Below are 17,492 nucleotides of genomic sequence, written 5' to 3'. Positions count from 1 at the left end.
ATCAAAATTCCAAAAGTCTAAAGTTTCAAAACTTTTTAAAACTTTGAATTGATAAGTGTTACACGGACCAAAAAGGTATGTAGATATAAAAAGATAACAGAATTAAAATGATGTACGCCAGACTCGAGTTTAGTCTACAAAAAAAGCATCAGTGACGATCGAATGAAAAAAGTTAAAGGGCGGCTTAAGGGACGACATCAAAAGATCGATGTAGGATAAAAAACTTAAATCAAATAGTTTGGGGGGGGGGGGGGGGGTCAACTTTGCTGCAAGTTTTGTTAATCTAAAATAGATTTTACATATATCCCTATTGGTCAATCAATTTTTACCAAATTAAGTTAAAAGGGGGGAGGTGTGGGGGTCAGAGAAAAACTAAATTAAGTTTTTTATCCTTCATTGAACTTTTGATGTCGTCCCTAATACATTACAAAGTTAAGGAATCTGTTCCTTGGGTAGACAATCCTTAGCTTTTCGAAAAGGTCAATGTTTATAATAGGACAGTGACTCAAAAAAGAAACAAAAGAGATACAACTCGAGGTTAGAATACCGTTAGTAATGATGACCGTACTTGAAAATCACATGTGAAGCTCTTTCTATCGTGTCCTGAATTTATAGATAACAAAAACGAAAATAAGCTTTCAGGAGTGAGTTTTAAAATAGGATTGCATGCAAGCAGTATTTTAGCGCACGAAATAGTAAATAGAAAGCATCTAACTGATACTCAGGAAAATAATACGCATTTGCATCATCACATATCTTAAACTTATAGTTGAATTTGAATGTCAAACGGCCTTCATTAAAGGTTTTGACTTGGGATTCATTGACATTTTATCCGGAATTTTTTAGAACGCAAACCGATAGTGTGCTTTTGAAATGTGATCTATAATCAGGGGTCGAATTTAAGCTTTTTTGTGTACTGGCCAGCCGGACCAGTGGACCGAAAACTCTACTGGTCCGGCTCCAAATCTACTGGTCCTGCAAAAATGACATTCATTTGACAATCACTAATAAAAAAATTGTACAGTTCATTAAATTCCGATTTACTATATAATTCAACCATACACGATCTTTTTCCCATGATTTTTGGTATTTGCGTTTCCTTTTGTCAATTTCATTTACTTTATTTCGATCTTCCTTTTGATTTTCACTTATTTTATTTTTTTTTGTCCGGCGGTTTAACTCCTTCCAAAAATTTCCACATTTTATATTGTTGTGAAGGACGCTCACTCGGGATATTAATTAACCTGATCAATTGTAATACCCCTCAGTACCGTGTAATTGATTTCAAAGGTAAATTGTTTTATGAGGCAATGCCAGAGAAAACCAGGCAGATCTTAGAAATTTTGTTCAACAACCTTTTTGAGATAAATATGTTTTTGTATTGTATGCACCTTGTTTTGTTGGGAAATGACATTTTTAAAAGTCATATTGGGTTATTATGTATAAAAAAATGAATTTGATTTTACAGTAAATTTGACTGCTTATATAGGGAAATAGGGGTATCAATTTCTCAACAAAAACAGCCTACAATATAACAATTGATATATATTCTTAAAGATGACCATGAATACAGCAGGAAATGATAATAACATCTCTGGTATCTGTTGATATGTAAATGTTCTAATGCAGTAAACTGTTGGGAAACAGCAGTTTGTTTTCGACTTTTTGGTGTTTAGACATACCAAAAGTGATGCTCTTCAATTTAAAAACCGATAAAGGTTGTAATCAGCTGTGTGGTAAAACAGTAGGGGGAAACAACTCTATTACTAAAATGGAAGCGCCATCTTGATGCTAGGAATGGTCTTTTTCTGTATACGAAAAGGTTGATTTAGCGGATCGTACATATCAGAATGACAAGTAAGTCAGCCACATAATATTTTAAGAACATGAGCTTGCGATCTATCTATATGACAATAATAATCGCACCGAAATAACTATCTAAATCAGACGATCAAAAAGTTGTGCTATAGAAAATTATTGAAAGGAAATCGCAAGGTACTTGCGATTTCAACTTTTTTCAAGAAAATGAAACAAATAGTTTAACTATTCATTTTTTTTACATAATATCCTGTATACATGGTGTTTAAAGTTCTACTACTCGATATTGGAAGACAAAAAATAAATCAAACAACAAAATAACGAGTTTGCAGTTGCATGTTGACATTGTTGTTGTTCTATTGATATGCTAATCAAACACCACGTCAGAAAATATTTACCACACAGTCATGACGAATCCAAGATATAGTTCCTACTTTAAGTGTTGGCAGAATGTAAGTGAATAACATCCTAAATTTAATATAATTTGCATTTCTTGATAAACATATAATATAAATAAGTATTTTTTTTTAAATGTACCATGTTTGTACTCTCAGTCATTGTTTAATTGTCTGGTCAGTTTTTAAATTGTTGTATTGCACATGGTAAGCATATTTGCTCATTTTATAAAGGAAACCATAGATGTGGTAGGGTTGCCAATGAGACACCTCTCCACAATGACACATAAATTATAACATTTCTACATGTATATATGTCAATATATAGTATTGTACAGCCTACAACAATGACCAAAGCCCATACAGCAGTCAGCTATAAAAGGCAGAAAAATGACAAATGTATAACAATTCAAGTGAGAAAACTAAATAACTTATGTAACAGAAAAAGCAAAACAACAAATATGTAACACATCAACAAATGACAATCAATGAATTGCAGACCCCTGACTTGGTAATCAGCTCGTTGATTGTGGCCATTATCAGGCAGAAGCAGAAGGGAAAGACACATATACATGTACATACAGAATGTGGCGGGGTTAAACATGTTAGCTAGATACCAACCCTCCCCTAACCTGGGACAGTGGTGTTACAATACAGCATTTATAAGAAGGAACTATAAAAAACTTGTTGAAAAAGGCCTAAATAAGTTAATAAGTATTCTTTATTTGAAGTCAGGTTGCATTCAGTGATATTGTTGGCTTTTTCAAAACTACCTCTATCCTTTTTTATTGGGAAAATATGCGAAATTTACATCAAATTGGGAAATTTATAATAAACCATGAATTTGACTGAAACTTCAAATTACAGACCCCTTTTCAGGATCAGTCAAATCCTGCTTTGAAATAAGACCCCTTTTGTCAGTAATCATAAATGATACATAAATAGACCCTCATATCTGCACGTATGGTCATATTAGGCATGAAAAATGTATTAACAAGTGTCTTTCAGTTTGTATTCATGCACAATTACTACTATATATGACTGCACTGTTTGAGAAAAAAGTTGTCTTTTTGGGAATAATTTTAAGCCATTTTTTTCAAATTGGGAATCTTCTCCAGGGGAAAAAGCCTTTCTTCTCCACTAATTTAAGGCAAACAATATCACTGGGCATTATGCTTATATATACATGTATATAAATATTTAATAATAACAAGGACCATAAGCTCTTAATTAAAGCTCTTTAAAGGATTATGTACCCTTTTGCTAAACATTGAAATTTCCAAGCCTTTGTACTCTAATATTTGACCATTCTATGCTATATAGATAGAGCATTAATGCATGCCATGATTTCTTTTATAGTACAAGTTTATAAATCAAAATACTGGTTACAACAAATGTAAATATGAACCAATTCAAGTACATCTTCTAATGTGCCCTCTACTTTCAGAGTGACTCACCAGGTTTTTTGGAATGTAAAGGTTATTCAGTATATATAAAAAAAAGAAGATGTGGTACATGTATGATTGCCAATAAGACAACTCTCCTCAAAAGACCAAAATGACACAGAAATTAACAACTAAAGGTCACTGTACAGCCTTCAACAATGAGCAAAGCCCATATGGCATAGTCAGCTATAAAAGGCCTTGAAATGACAATGTAAAAAACTCAATCAAAAAAACTAATGGCCTTATTTATTTTAAAAAATGAACGAAAAACAAATACATGTATGCAACACATAAACGCACGACAACCACTTAATACAGGCTCCTGACTTGGGACAGGCACATACATACATATAGTGGCTGGGTCAAACATGTTAGCAGGATCCCAACCTTTTTGTAAATAACAAATTAATCATTGCATCCCATTATCCCATTTTGTATTTTATGCAATAAAACATTAAATAATATAGCTGCTTTGAAAGGAGTTTCCCCTTGGGTTACATGATCTTACATGTATGAGTGCAAAATGAAACATCTCTTATATTGATTATCTTTGCTGTTTTGACATGTTTGATATTATTGCACTAAGAAAATTCCCCCTTTTTTTTCTTCAAACCTTTAGATGTTCAGCGTTGTAGATGCTGTTCAGTTTGCAGAGGTATTTGAAATGGAAAAAAGAGATATATATGAACATACATTGACTGCTTTGAACTTAAGGTGTAAGTACATTGTATATATATGATATAATTATTAGATAATCAGCTTATCAGTGAATGTAAAAACATTTATTAGAGTTCAATATTTCAGTTAAAGTCACATTTTTTTTAAATTTGTGTATAAAGCAAGGCAAATGTAAAAGATAGTTTGTTGATAGTCATGATAGTACATTACTCATCTTACAATATCATACTTCTAGAAAATCACAATTTTATTTGACTGTTTTCCCCTGTTGAATATACAATTGATATTAAAATTAATCATCATTAACACAAGAAAATTGTATCTTTAGAGGCAGATTTAGGGGGCAGTGGGCTGAACCTCCCCCCTTTTTTGTGCGAAAAATTTGGTTGATTATATAGGGAATCACTGAAGCATGACTAGAGTGGGCCCCCTCTGATGACTATTTATGTATATGCTTATGATCTTTATATAATAACATACTGTTACACATTTTGTTTTATTCTTGATTTATATTATCCTATTATCTATATGATTCTTCTCTTTTGTAGGTAAAAATGAGTTACATGTGCCAAAAAATATGTTGAAAATTTGAAAACTGTTAACAAGAGCATCAACAAATAGAAAAAAGAATAATACCAGGTCTAGACTTTTGTGGCTGCATGCAATTATTTCTAAAATACCAGGAAAAAAGATGTAGCTGCACAGCAGACACCCCAGATCATAAAATTGCATGTAAAAAAGGAAAGCATTCCTTTTCATAGAATCAAAGAATATTTTTAACCAAGTCGAGATGTTATTAGACATGTTATTATATATATACTATATATTAGTATTTACAAATATAAGAAGTATGTGTGACTATGTCATGTGACATGTATGCTGAGAATATTTTAATGTCACAAAGTTATGAAATGGATAAATGAAATATTGTCAACCATTTAAATAAAACAGACAAGCTCACATAAAAATCAACAGCCTATGTGAAAGTTTAACTTCAAAGTTAATAAAATTGTTTAGATTTAACATACCATATATCCAAAAGTACAGAATTGCCTTTGTCAGAAATTTTGTATGTTTAATAGAATGATAGTTGTAGCTTTTATTTTCTTGGAACTGTTTCAATATAAAATAGGGAGATGTGGTATGATTGCCAATGAGACAAATTTCCACCAGAGACCAAAGTAAATGTTAGAAAATACAAGTCACAGTTATGTTTGACATTGTGTAGCAATATATGAAAGACACAAAGATTACAGAGTGTAAAATAATTCAAACAAGATAACCAACTATCAATGATTCCTCTTAAACCAGCCAACTCACTGAAACTATACATAAAAGCCAATTAAAGTCATATTCACAATAGGTACTATTTTGGGTCAACAGGGAATTCAAAATACCATCAAAGGCAATGAAAGTCAACATGAAAACTCAATAGCTATAGTAATTAATTTTCATCTACACTGTTACTTTTGCATGGGTACAAATCAAGTACTGTAAAATACAGATACATGTACCTAAATATTACAATAATTTAAAGTAACACAATAGTACTGAAAATTAAAAGTAGAACTACAGATTTTTTGTACAAGAATAGTACCTATGCAAAAGTAGCTGTGTAGGTTTAATACACATGGTTTCAGTTTTAAAGAATATATGAAATGGAATCAAATCTTACAGGAATATTCAGGCTGCCCAACACTTGAAAATTTGTTCTCTGCTTTGCAACATTGCAAAGATTTAACCTGATGATAAAAATTTGGAAATTGAGCTACAAAATGCATATCATACATAAAGTATTATTTGTGACTTCATATTTGAAAGAGTTCATCAAAATGATAGCAATAATTAATGGAACTAAATTACTGCTACCTTATTGAATTTGTTATCCTTGATTTTGTGTATTTGTATGCAATATGCTATGCCCCAGCAGAGACATATATTCCATTAAAAAGTAGTTAGCTGGTTTGTATTCTGTAATTATTGGAACACAAAAATATAAAAGAATGAGTCGACAGGAAATAAAGCAAAGTGGGGAATACAGTTTAACAAACTATGTTGATAGTGCTCCTAACATGCATCTGCCTGCTGAGATAACACAATTGAAATCCATGCCAAGAAAAACAACAAATAATTCGACTGCCTATTTCCTCAAATAAAAAAAATAGACACAATGAACCCAGTGAAATCATTAGCAGATCCAGGGAGTTTTCCTGTGCTCGGAATTCCTTTTCAAAATGACTGGATCCTCGCCTGGAATATATCACAGGTTGTGGTCAAAAGATAATGCTATCTTGTTTATTAAATATTTTAAACATGCAAGAAGAATAGATGGTACAGTCTGTGTTTTAGTTAGATGTCTTAGATGTATTTCTATTTGTATCCATCTGATGATTTGAGTCTTTTCAAACTGATTTTAATGGTTTGTTCTTATATTGGAATATTCTACCATAGCCAAGGTTAGGGGAAGGTAGGCGCCTATGTTTCATATTTGTTTTTCGTTCATTATTTTGTACATTACAGTGGCGGATCCATGATTTTTCACAAGTGGGGGCCCACTGACTGACATAAGAGGGAGTCACGCTTCAGTGATTCCCTATATAAGCAACCCATAGGCGGATCGGGGACCTATATATAGTTGTTAATTTCTTTTTCATATTGGTATCTTGTGGAGAGTTGTCTCATTGACAACCATTCCACTTAACTTTGTGTTTGTCAAGCCTACCTTTTGTATCAAAAGCGAGAAAGCGATCCTACATTTCGTCGTCGGCGGTGCTATGTCCACAAATGTTCACTCTTTGGTTAAAGTTTGTGGAATTTTAATAACTTTCTGAAACTGTTTTCGATTTCTACCAAACTTTGAAGGAAGCTTGTTTATGATGTAAAGAAAGTAACCATCCAGAATTAAATTTTGAAAAAAAGGGTAATCCGTATTTTACTTATAATTAAATGGACTTAGTTTTTCTGCCAGTTATCATTTCATTCACTCTGGATTTTTATGCCCTACCTACTATAGTAGAGGGGCATTATGTTTTCTGATCTATGCGTTCGTCCATCTGTCCGTCTGTTCCGCTTCAGGTTAAAGTTTTTGGTCAAGGTAGTTTTTTTATGAAGTTGAAGTCCTATCAATTTGAAACTTAGTATACATGTCCCACATAATATGATCTTTCTAATTTTAATGCCAAATTATAGTTTTTACCCCAAATTTCACAGTCCATTGGACATAGAAAATGATAGTGCGGATGGGGCATCCGTGTACTGGGGACACATTCTTGTTTTTTTAATTTTTTAATAACACTTAACTTACTATCCTGGATTTGTACATAACTAGGATAGAATCTAGATTATAGGATATTTTATGATAATTTATTTCCTGTTTTTCCGTATATTAATCACTTTTAAATGGACTTTTTTTCACATGACATACAGTGTGCATTAAAAGTTTTTTTATTAGATTCATCAAGGATTTGTATAGTATACAAATCCTTGGATTCATATTCCTATATGGATTTTGACCACACATTGACAATCAAAATATATTATACAGTATATATAAAAGACTGCGATTTTTTTTTTATCTTTTTTCCTTATATTTTCAGGGGCGGATTCAGGAATTTTCGAAAGGGGGGTGCTAACCCAGGGCACCCAGGGCAAGGGGGGGTGCAAAACATATGTCCCGATACAAATGCATTGATCGGCAAAAATAAAGGGGGGGGGGTGCGCACCCCCGGAACCCCCCCCCCCCCCCCCCCATGGATCCGCCACTGTATTTTGTAGAGCCTACTACATTTGAAAATACCTGTACCAAGTCAGGAATATGACAGTTCTTGTCCATTCGTTTTTGATGTGTTTTGTTAATTGATTTTGCCATATGGACTTTCCGAATTGATTTTCTTCTAAGTTCAGTATTTTTGTGATTTTACTTTCTACTACATTTTGTGCTTACACTCTTTTACAACAAAAGTAGGCGAGACACTGGGTTCCGCGTAACCCTTACGATTTTTCTATAAACTCTTTAATAAAAGATCATAATATATTTTAATGATAAGATGAAAAGAAAATGATTTCACATTTCACATTGACAAATACAGAGTTGTCCAAAAAAGTATAGAAAAATCAGAAAACTGGAATAAAATATACTAGTTGTCTATGGCATTGTCATAAGCACATTACTAACAAGCCGCTTTTGTTATAAATAGCTAAATTTGCATTCATATTTTAGAACAAGAAAAGTCTATAAAAGATGAAAATGACACAAATTAAATAATCATCACTGACTCAAGAGTAACAAAGTTAAGAACCATCGAACACTTCAAATAATACAACGGCCTGGTGACATATGTGCACGCGTAAAGGTGCATTGCAGGTAGAATGCAAATTACCTGTCACTAGATTCGAATCGTTATTGAGAATCGTTTATAATCTTCAAAAATGTGTGCACAACAGAACAAATAAATTGAAGGTTGCCATTTTATAATCATATATATATATATATCATGAGTCGGACAAGCGCATGGATGTAATTAATACGCGTTAGTTTGTAATCAAACTGTGTATTGACCTTTTAATTTTTAGAATAATAGAGTTCAAATATATCAATATTCATGTTGTAAGTTATTGTCATTTTGACGTAAACGTTTTTAAACCAATGGCACGATACGATTTATTTTTCGATTATCTCTGATATTTACTCATTTCATATGGTAAAGTCCCAACAGATTCGAATAAGATCTTCCCAGCATATTAGCATTGGTTTCCCTCCCCCTTACTTATATTCCCCTGGGTAAAATGAACTTCTGTTGTATATTTTTATACATAATTGACCATTTTGTAACGATTTAACAAAAGTATATAACTTTGTGGTGTTGGGAAACTTATTTCCCTCATCAAGAGATTGTTGCATACATGTACGGGTGATCTATTCCTAGACACATTGGTTTAATAAAGGCAGTTACAAATTCTGTACGGGAATGAGGATTATTTATAAGACTGAAATTATTTTATTATTTGCTGGAAATGTGGAATATGAGGAATTTAAAGCCATCCGTGAGTAGTTTTGATGATTCAGCTGGAAATTATACAGTTTGCTCCCACCTCAAAACAGTACATGGTATATCATGGACACCAAACATTTTGCCAAAGGCAAAGAAAGATCTAAATGCCATAATTTTGGGCATCTTGAAAACTGGAAAGGCGGATCACTTTGAAGCAGATGATAGTTATAGTGTATAAAAGAATTCTTTGCGACAGTTATACCAGCTGGAACAGGTAATAGTTTAAATTATGGAAGTTTGAAATTACTTCTGGAATAAATTGATACAAAAAGGTATCAATCAAAGCTGGGACTACATTTTTGTATTATACTAGTATAAAAAAAGTCCCAGATCAAAAGCATTCAGAAGATTAAATGAATTTTACTAAACATACTTTTCAAAATGTATTTATTAAATTGAATTAAAATCAAATTATTGTGTGAATTTTCTAGACACATTGTTGTTTGATGCTGCTTTATTTTGAAAACTAGAATTCATTTACCAATTACAATTTTTTCCCAACTGACAATCATAAGGGCCTGTTTAATAATCTCAATAAATCCCCCCTTCCCCCATATTTTTAGTTACAATGTGAAATTATTATCTGCAAATTTATGATCTGTGCTGAAAGCAATTTTATTCTTCATGTTCAAACATTATTCATTTGTTATTTGAATAGGATAATAATATAGAATAAAAAAAAATAAAACTATCAGACTCAAAAGTTACAAAAAAAAGATGATGTGGTATGATCATGATGATTGCCAATGAGAAAATCACATGTACAACTACATGTATCCTCCATATACACAACAGACCATGTCACCTTATTTATTATGTTTATCATGTTTATCATTAATACATTTGTATGTACATGTAATGTACATGTATGTACATTTTTTGTACATTTACCAAAATGAATGTACATCATGTACATGTAAGCAACTACACATGAATACATTTGTATATATACATGTAGAATAGATACATGTATAAAAAGATGTGGTATGAGTGTCAATGATACAACTCTCCATCCAAGTCACAATTTATAAAAGAAAAGACAATCCTACAGTTATCAGGATAGTCATATATGTTTATGTCCAATATACATGTAAACAGTAGGCTTAATTTGTTAAAAAGCAGGAGCAAATTGTTGCTTTTTAGCTCACCTGGCCCAAAGGGCCAAGTGAGCTTTTCTCAGCACTTGGCATCCGGCGTCCGTCGTCCGTCGTCTGTCGTCCGTCGTCCGTCGTCGTCTGGCGTCGTTAACTTTTACAAAAATCTTCTCCTCTGAAACTACTGGGCCAAATTTAACCAAACTTGGCCACAATCATCATTGGGGTATCTAGTTTAAAAAATGTGTCCGGTGACCCGGTCAACCAACCAAGATGGCCGCCATGGCTAAAAATAGAACATAGGGGTAAAATGCAGTTTTTGGCTTATAACTCAAAAACCAAAGCATTTAGAGCAAATCTGACAGGGGTAAAATTGTTTATCAGGTCAAGATCTATCTGCCCTGAAATTTTCAGATGAATCGGACAACCCGTTGTTGGGTTGCTGCCCCTGAATTGGTAATTTTAAGGAAATTTTACTGTTTTTGGTTATTATCTTGAATATTATTATAGATAGAGATAAACTGTAAACAGCAATAATGTTCAGCAAAGTAAGATTTACAAATAAGTCAACCTGACCCAAATGGTCAGTTGACCCCTTTAGGAGTTATTGCCCTTTATAGTCAATTTTTAACCATTTTTCGTAAATCTTAGTTATCTTTTAGAAAAATCTTCTCCTCTGAAACTACTGGGCCAAATTAAACCAAACTTGGCCACAATCATCATTGGGGTATTTGTTTAAAAAATGTGTCCGGTGACCCGGCCAACTAACCAAGATGGCCACCACGGCTAAAAATAGAACATAGGGGTAAAATGCAGTTTTTGGCTTATAACTCAAAAACTAAAGCATTTAGAGCAAATCTGACATGGGGGTAAAATTGTTTATAGGGTCAAGATCTATCTGCCCTGAAATTTTCAGATGAATCGGACAACCTGATGTTGGGTTGCTGCCCCTGAATTGGTAATTTTAAGGAAATTTTGCTGTTCTTGGTTATTATCTTGAACATTATTATAGATAGAGATAAACTGTAAACAGCAATAATGTTAAGCAAAGTAAGATTAACAAATAAGTCTACATGACCGAAAGGGTCAGTTGACCCCTTAAGGAGTTATTGCCCTTTATAGTCAATTTTTTACCATTTTTCGTAAATTTTAGTAATCTTTTACAAAAATCTTCTCCTCTGAAACTACTGGGCTAAATTAATCCAAACTTGGCCACAATCATCTTTGTGGTATGTAGTTTAAAAAATGTGTCCGGTGACCCGGCCATCCAACCAAGATGGCTGCCACGGCTAAATATAGGACATAGGGGTAAAATGCAGTTTTTGGCTTATAACTCAAAAATCAAAGCATTTAGAGCAAATCTGACGGAGTGAAATTGTTTATCATGTCAAGATCTATCAGCCCTCAAATTTTCAGATGGATCCGACAACCGGTTGTTGGGTTGCTGCCCCATAATTGGTAATTTTAAGAAAATTTTGACGTTTTTTGTTATTATCTTGAAATATTATTATAGATAGAGATAAACTGTAAACAGCAATAATGTACAGCAAAGTAAGACCTAAAGATAAGTCACGCATGACAAAAATGGTCAGTTGACCCCCTAAGAAGTTATTGTCCTTTATAGTCAATTTTCAACAATTTTCATAAAATTTGTAAATTTTTACTAACATTTTCCACTGAAACTACTGGGCCAAGATCATTATAGATAGAGATAATTGTAAGGAGCAAGAATGTTCAGTAAAGTAAGATGTACAAACACATCACCATCACCTAAACACAATTTTGTCATGAATCCATCTGCTTCCTTTGTTTAATATTCACATATACCAAGGTGAGCGACACAGGCTCTTTAGAGCCTCTAGTTTGTTATTATCTTGAATATTATTAGCTCACCTGGCCCGAAGGGCCAAGTGAGCTTTTCCCATCACTTTGCGTCCGGCGTCCGTCGTCCGTCGTCCGTCGTCGTCGTCCGTCGTCGTTAACTTTTACAAAAATCTTCTCCTCTGAAACTACTGGGCCAAATTACATTAAACTTGGCCACAATCATCATTGGGGTAACTAGTTTAAAAAATGTGTGGCGTGACCCGGCCAACCAACCAAGATGGCCGCCATGGCTAAAAATAGAACATAGGGGTAAAATGCAGTTTTTTGGTTATAACTCAAAAACCAAAGCATTTAGAGCAAATCTGACAGGAGTAAAATTGTTTATCAGGTCAAGATCTATCTGCCCTGAAATTTTCAGATGAATCGGACAACCCGTTGTTGGGTTGCTGCCCCTGAATTGATAATTTTAAGGAAATTTTGCTGTTTTTGGTTATTATCTTGAATATTATTATAGATAGAGATAAACTGTAAACAGCAATAATGTTCAGCAAAGTAAGATCTACAAATAAGTCGACAAGACCAAAATGGTCAGTTGACCACTTTAGGAGTTATTGCCCTTTTTAGTCCATTTTTAACCATTTTTCGTAAATCTTAGTTATCTTTTACAAAAATCTTCTCCTCTGAAACTACTGGGACAAATTAATCCAAACTTGGCCACAATCATCATTGGAGTATCTAGTTTAAAAAATGTGTGGCGTGACCCGGCCAACCAACCAAGATGGCCGCCATGGCTAAAAATAGAACATAGGGGTAAAATGCAGTTTTTGGCTTATAACTCAAAAACCAAAGCATTTAGAGCAAATCTGTCATGGGGTAAAATTGTTCATCAGGTCAAGATCTATCTGCCCTGAAATTTTCAGATGAATCGAACAACCCGTTGTTGGGTTGCTGCCCCTGAATTGATAATTTTAAGGAAATTTTGCTGTTTTTGGTTATTATCTTGAATATTATTATAGATAGAGATAAACTGTAAACAGCAATAATGTTCAGCAAAGTAAGATCTACAAATAAGTCAACATGACCAAAATGGTCAGTTGACCGCTTTAGGAGTTATTGCCCTTTTTAGTCCATTTTTAACCATTTTTCGTAAATCTTAGTTATCTTTTACAAAAATCTTCTCCTCTGAAACTACGGGGACAAATTAATCCAAACTTGGCCACAATCATCATTGGAGTATCTAGTTTAAAAAATGTGTGGCGTGACCCGGCCAACCAACCAAGATGGCTGCCATGGCTAAAAATAGAACATAGGGGTAAAATGCAGTTTTTGGCTTATAACTCAAAAACCAAAGCATTTAGAGCAAATCTGTCATGGGGGTAAAATTGTTCATCAGGTCAAGATCTATCTGCCCTGAAATTTTCAGATGAATCGAACAACCCGTTGTTGGGTTGCTGCCCCTGAATTGATAATTTTAAGGAAATTTTGCTATTTTTGGTTATTATCTTGAATATTATTATAGATAGAGATAAACTGTAAACAGCAATAATGTTCAGCAAAGTAAGATCTACAAATAAGTCAACATGACCAAAATGGTCAGTTGACCGCTTTAGGAGTTATTGCCCTTTATAGTCTATTTTTAACCATTTTTCGTAAATCTTAGTAATCTTTTAGAAAAATCTTCTTCTCTGAAACTACTGGGCCAAATTTAACCAAACTTGGCCATAATCATCATTGGGGTATATAGTTTAAAAAATGTGTCCGGTGACCCGGCCAACCAACCAAGATGGCCGCCATGGCTAAAAATAGAACATAGGGGTAAAATGCAGTTTTTGGCTTATAACTCAAAAACCAAAGCATTAAGAGCAAATCTGACAGGAAGTAAAATTGTTGATCAGGTGAAGATCTATCTGCCCTGGAATTTTCAGATGAATCGGATAATCGGTTGTTAGGTTGCTGCCCCTGAATTGGTAATTTTGAGGAAATTTTGCTGTTTTTTTTTTTGTTATCTTGAATATTATTATAGATAGAGATAAACTGTAAACAGCAATAATGTACAGCAAAGTAAGAACTAAAAATAAGTCACTATGACCAAAATAGTCAATTGACCCCCTAAGGAGTTATTGCCCTTCATAGTCAATTTTTAACAATTTTCTTAAAATTTGAAGATTTTTAATAACATTTTCCACAGAAAGTACTGTTATAGGTAGAGATAATTGTAAGCAGCAAGAATGATTAGTAAAGTAAGATCTACAAACACATCACCATCACCAAAACACAATTTTGTCATGAATCCATCTGTGTCCATTGTTTAATATTCACATAGACCAAGGTGAGCGACACAGGCTCTTTAGAGCCTCTAGTTCTTAAATGTAGCATGTTTTTGTCAATAGTTACTCAGCTGCAAGGTTTATCTATACCATTACATCATATTTGAATCGTAACGGTGCACTGGAATTGTCTAAGAGCTGTGAAAATAGCCGTTGAAAAATTCGGGATGATAATCGTAACTCTATGGTATTTTTCTTCTTTGATAATCATAATTTTCTTTATATGATAATAGTAACTGAAACATAATAAATGTGTCTTTCAGCATTTCAATGGTATTTTGTGTGTTAAAAATGTAAATGCCCAGTTAAACGATGACATTAACGTATATAAAAATAAATGAAGAAACTTACAGGTTAATATCTAGGATAAATTTACCTATATATCTCTAATGGATGAGAAAAAGGATGGATTAGCTATATCCCATATTCCAAAAGTGCAATCATTTCAATTCATTGCTCAAAATGAAAGTCACGTATACCACATTTTCAAATGTCAAAAAAGATATATGCCTGTTTCATTGATTTCAGGAAGGCATTTGATACTATTAATAGAGATGCCCTCTTTTACAAATTGTCTTATTACAACATAGATGGTCCCTTTTTTTAGTATAATGAAAGATATGTATAAAGAGGTTTTGTACTTGGTAAAGATCTCGGAAGGTATCACTGATTTTTTTAATTCCTCAGTTGGGGTAAAACAAGGATGTATTTTAAGCCCTACATTATTTTCTTTATATACTAATGATTTACCATCTATTTTTTACTCAACACGTGAACCACCCAAGTTAAATGATAATGATATATCATATCTGTTATACGCTGATGATTTAGTTCTTATCAATAAATTCAGCCGTCCATATTTTTCCTTTGGATTCACTTTTTTCTATTTTATACTGATATATGATTTTAAAAATTAAATTCAAATGTTTTGATCAAATTCCCATGTATTTTAGGACGTTTCTTTAAACAGTGTGGATGGTAAAGGATCTACAATAGTTACCAGTTTATTGTTACTATTGTTTATTGTCACTTTTGTTTTTTGTTACTTTTGTTTATTGTTACTTTTGTTTATTGTTACTTTTATTTTTTGTTTTTATTAGCCTTACCTATAGTCTTACGAAGCATTTGACAGACGAAAAAAAACCCACAAATATGTATATTGATAAATTACATCAAAGGGCCAAACATGTAGATTATCACAGTCGGAACTGGTTTAATTACAAAGATTTTTATAGATTTTAAAACAAATATTTTGTGCTTCAGAAAAATGCATGAAAATTAGGAAAGGCTAATTTATGGTTTCATTTAATAGAAAAGTACTAATTATATGGCAAGTATGCAAATACAAAAATGTTCCTTGTTTAGTACCTTCAATATTTTTCTCTACAATATCTTCCATGCATATGTATGCAGCATACTTTTCACATACCGAGTATTTATGAATTTTTAATAAGTTTGTTTCTAATTTTGCGGAATATGCGTTATTTTATTCTCATCTTTGCAGTCATTCTTTGAATAAGTATTTCTTGTAAGAAAATTTAAAGCTACATCAATTTTATTTTTTGATTTTCGGGCTTTTGGCCAAACTATAAAAGAACACAAATCCATGCTTGTCAATGAACTCCACGTTACTTAATTTCATAATACACAAAGAATCCCATTTAGGGCCAAACATTCTCTAGTCTTATATAGCATTAAATGTTTTAAGGATGTCATATTATCATAATTCAAAATTGAATTTGTGTTGTTTATAGTTTATATCTGAGATACTGAAATTTCAGTGACAGTCATGAAGTAGCTAATATGAATAAGAAGATGTGGTATGTTTGCCAATGAGACAACTTTCCACAAGAGACCAACATGACTCAGAAATTAACAAATATAGGTCACCGTACGGTCTTCAACAATGAACAAAGCCCATACCGCATAGTCAGCTATAAAATAAATGACACTGTAAAACACTTTTCAAAGTTATCTCTTGTTCATTATAACTTTTAAGTTGTGATATCATCCATGAAAAATGATCGAAGTGACATGAAAACTGTAGCCACTAATTTCTCGTCAAACGGTTTTTGACGAATACTAAATGTCTTTCCTACTTCGTTATGGCATAATAGGGTATGTTCTAGAATTAAATCAGCAGTGGCTTCCCGGGGGCAGAAATAGCACATATAACCACCTACAATAAAATAATTTAAACAATATTAACTATATTTACTATTTACTTCAGGATAAATTATTTTTTGTTTACTGTCTTAATCAGAAATCTGATGTAAGGTGACACATGCGTGTCGCCTGACAATTATTGTCATGTATCATAATTTCCATCGCTCATTCACATATTTTGTGGCATACCTAGTTCAATAAATTTCTGTATATTAACAAAGTTCGTGTTTTCCCATTTCCAAATTTCTTGAAGCTTGTTCACCCTTCCAATTTTATAATATACTAGTATGTAGCTGTTTTCATAAGAACAATTAATTATATATGCATAAAAAGAAATGTCATAAGATGTTGGGACGTTTCGTAAATAATTCATCGCCATAATTTCATAATATGCTATCAGATATACGTTTTTAGTGTCAATATCAATAAAACAGTTTCCAGTTACGATTATCTTTTTTATTTTTAAATACCATAATTACGATTATCTTTTTTCCGAGTTACAATTATCATCCCGAATTTTTCAACGGCTATTTTCAAAGCGCTTAGACGATTCCAGTGCACCGTTACGATTCAAATATGATGAAATGGTATAGATAAACCTTGCAGCTGAGTAACTATTGACAAAAACATGCTACATTTAAGAAAAATGAGTGTAAAGATTTTACCTATATCTACCGTCGCCATATTGGGATAA

At 32.7% G+C, this 17,492-nt stretch overlaps 1 long non-coding RNA gene across 1 annotated transcript; it reads left to right on the top strand.

The window, feature by feature from the left end:
* Positions 1–1,743: 1,743 nt before the first annotated feature.
* LOC139507575 (uncharacterized) lies at positions 1,744–5,653 on the top strand. The gene is made up of 3 exons (XR_011660759.1): positions 1,744–1,857; positions 4,278–4,374; positions 4,885–5,653. It is a non-coding gene; the product is annotated as an uncharacterized lncRNA (long non-coding RNA).
* Positions 5,654–17,492: the final 11,839 nt, after the last annotated feature.

This window comes from Mytilus edulis, unplaced genomic scaffold (assembly GCF_963676685.1).
Source record: "Mytilus edulis unplaced genomic scaffold, xbMytEdul2.2 SCAFFOLD_189, whole genome shotgun sequence".
Classification (NCBI taxonomy): domain Eukaryota; kingdom Metazoa; phylum Mollusca; class Bivalvia; order Mytilida; family Mytilidae; genus Mytilus; species Mytilus edulis.
The sequence above is the reverse complement of the archived record's forward strand: the minus strand, read 5'-3'. Positions and strand labels throughout refer to the sequence as shown.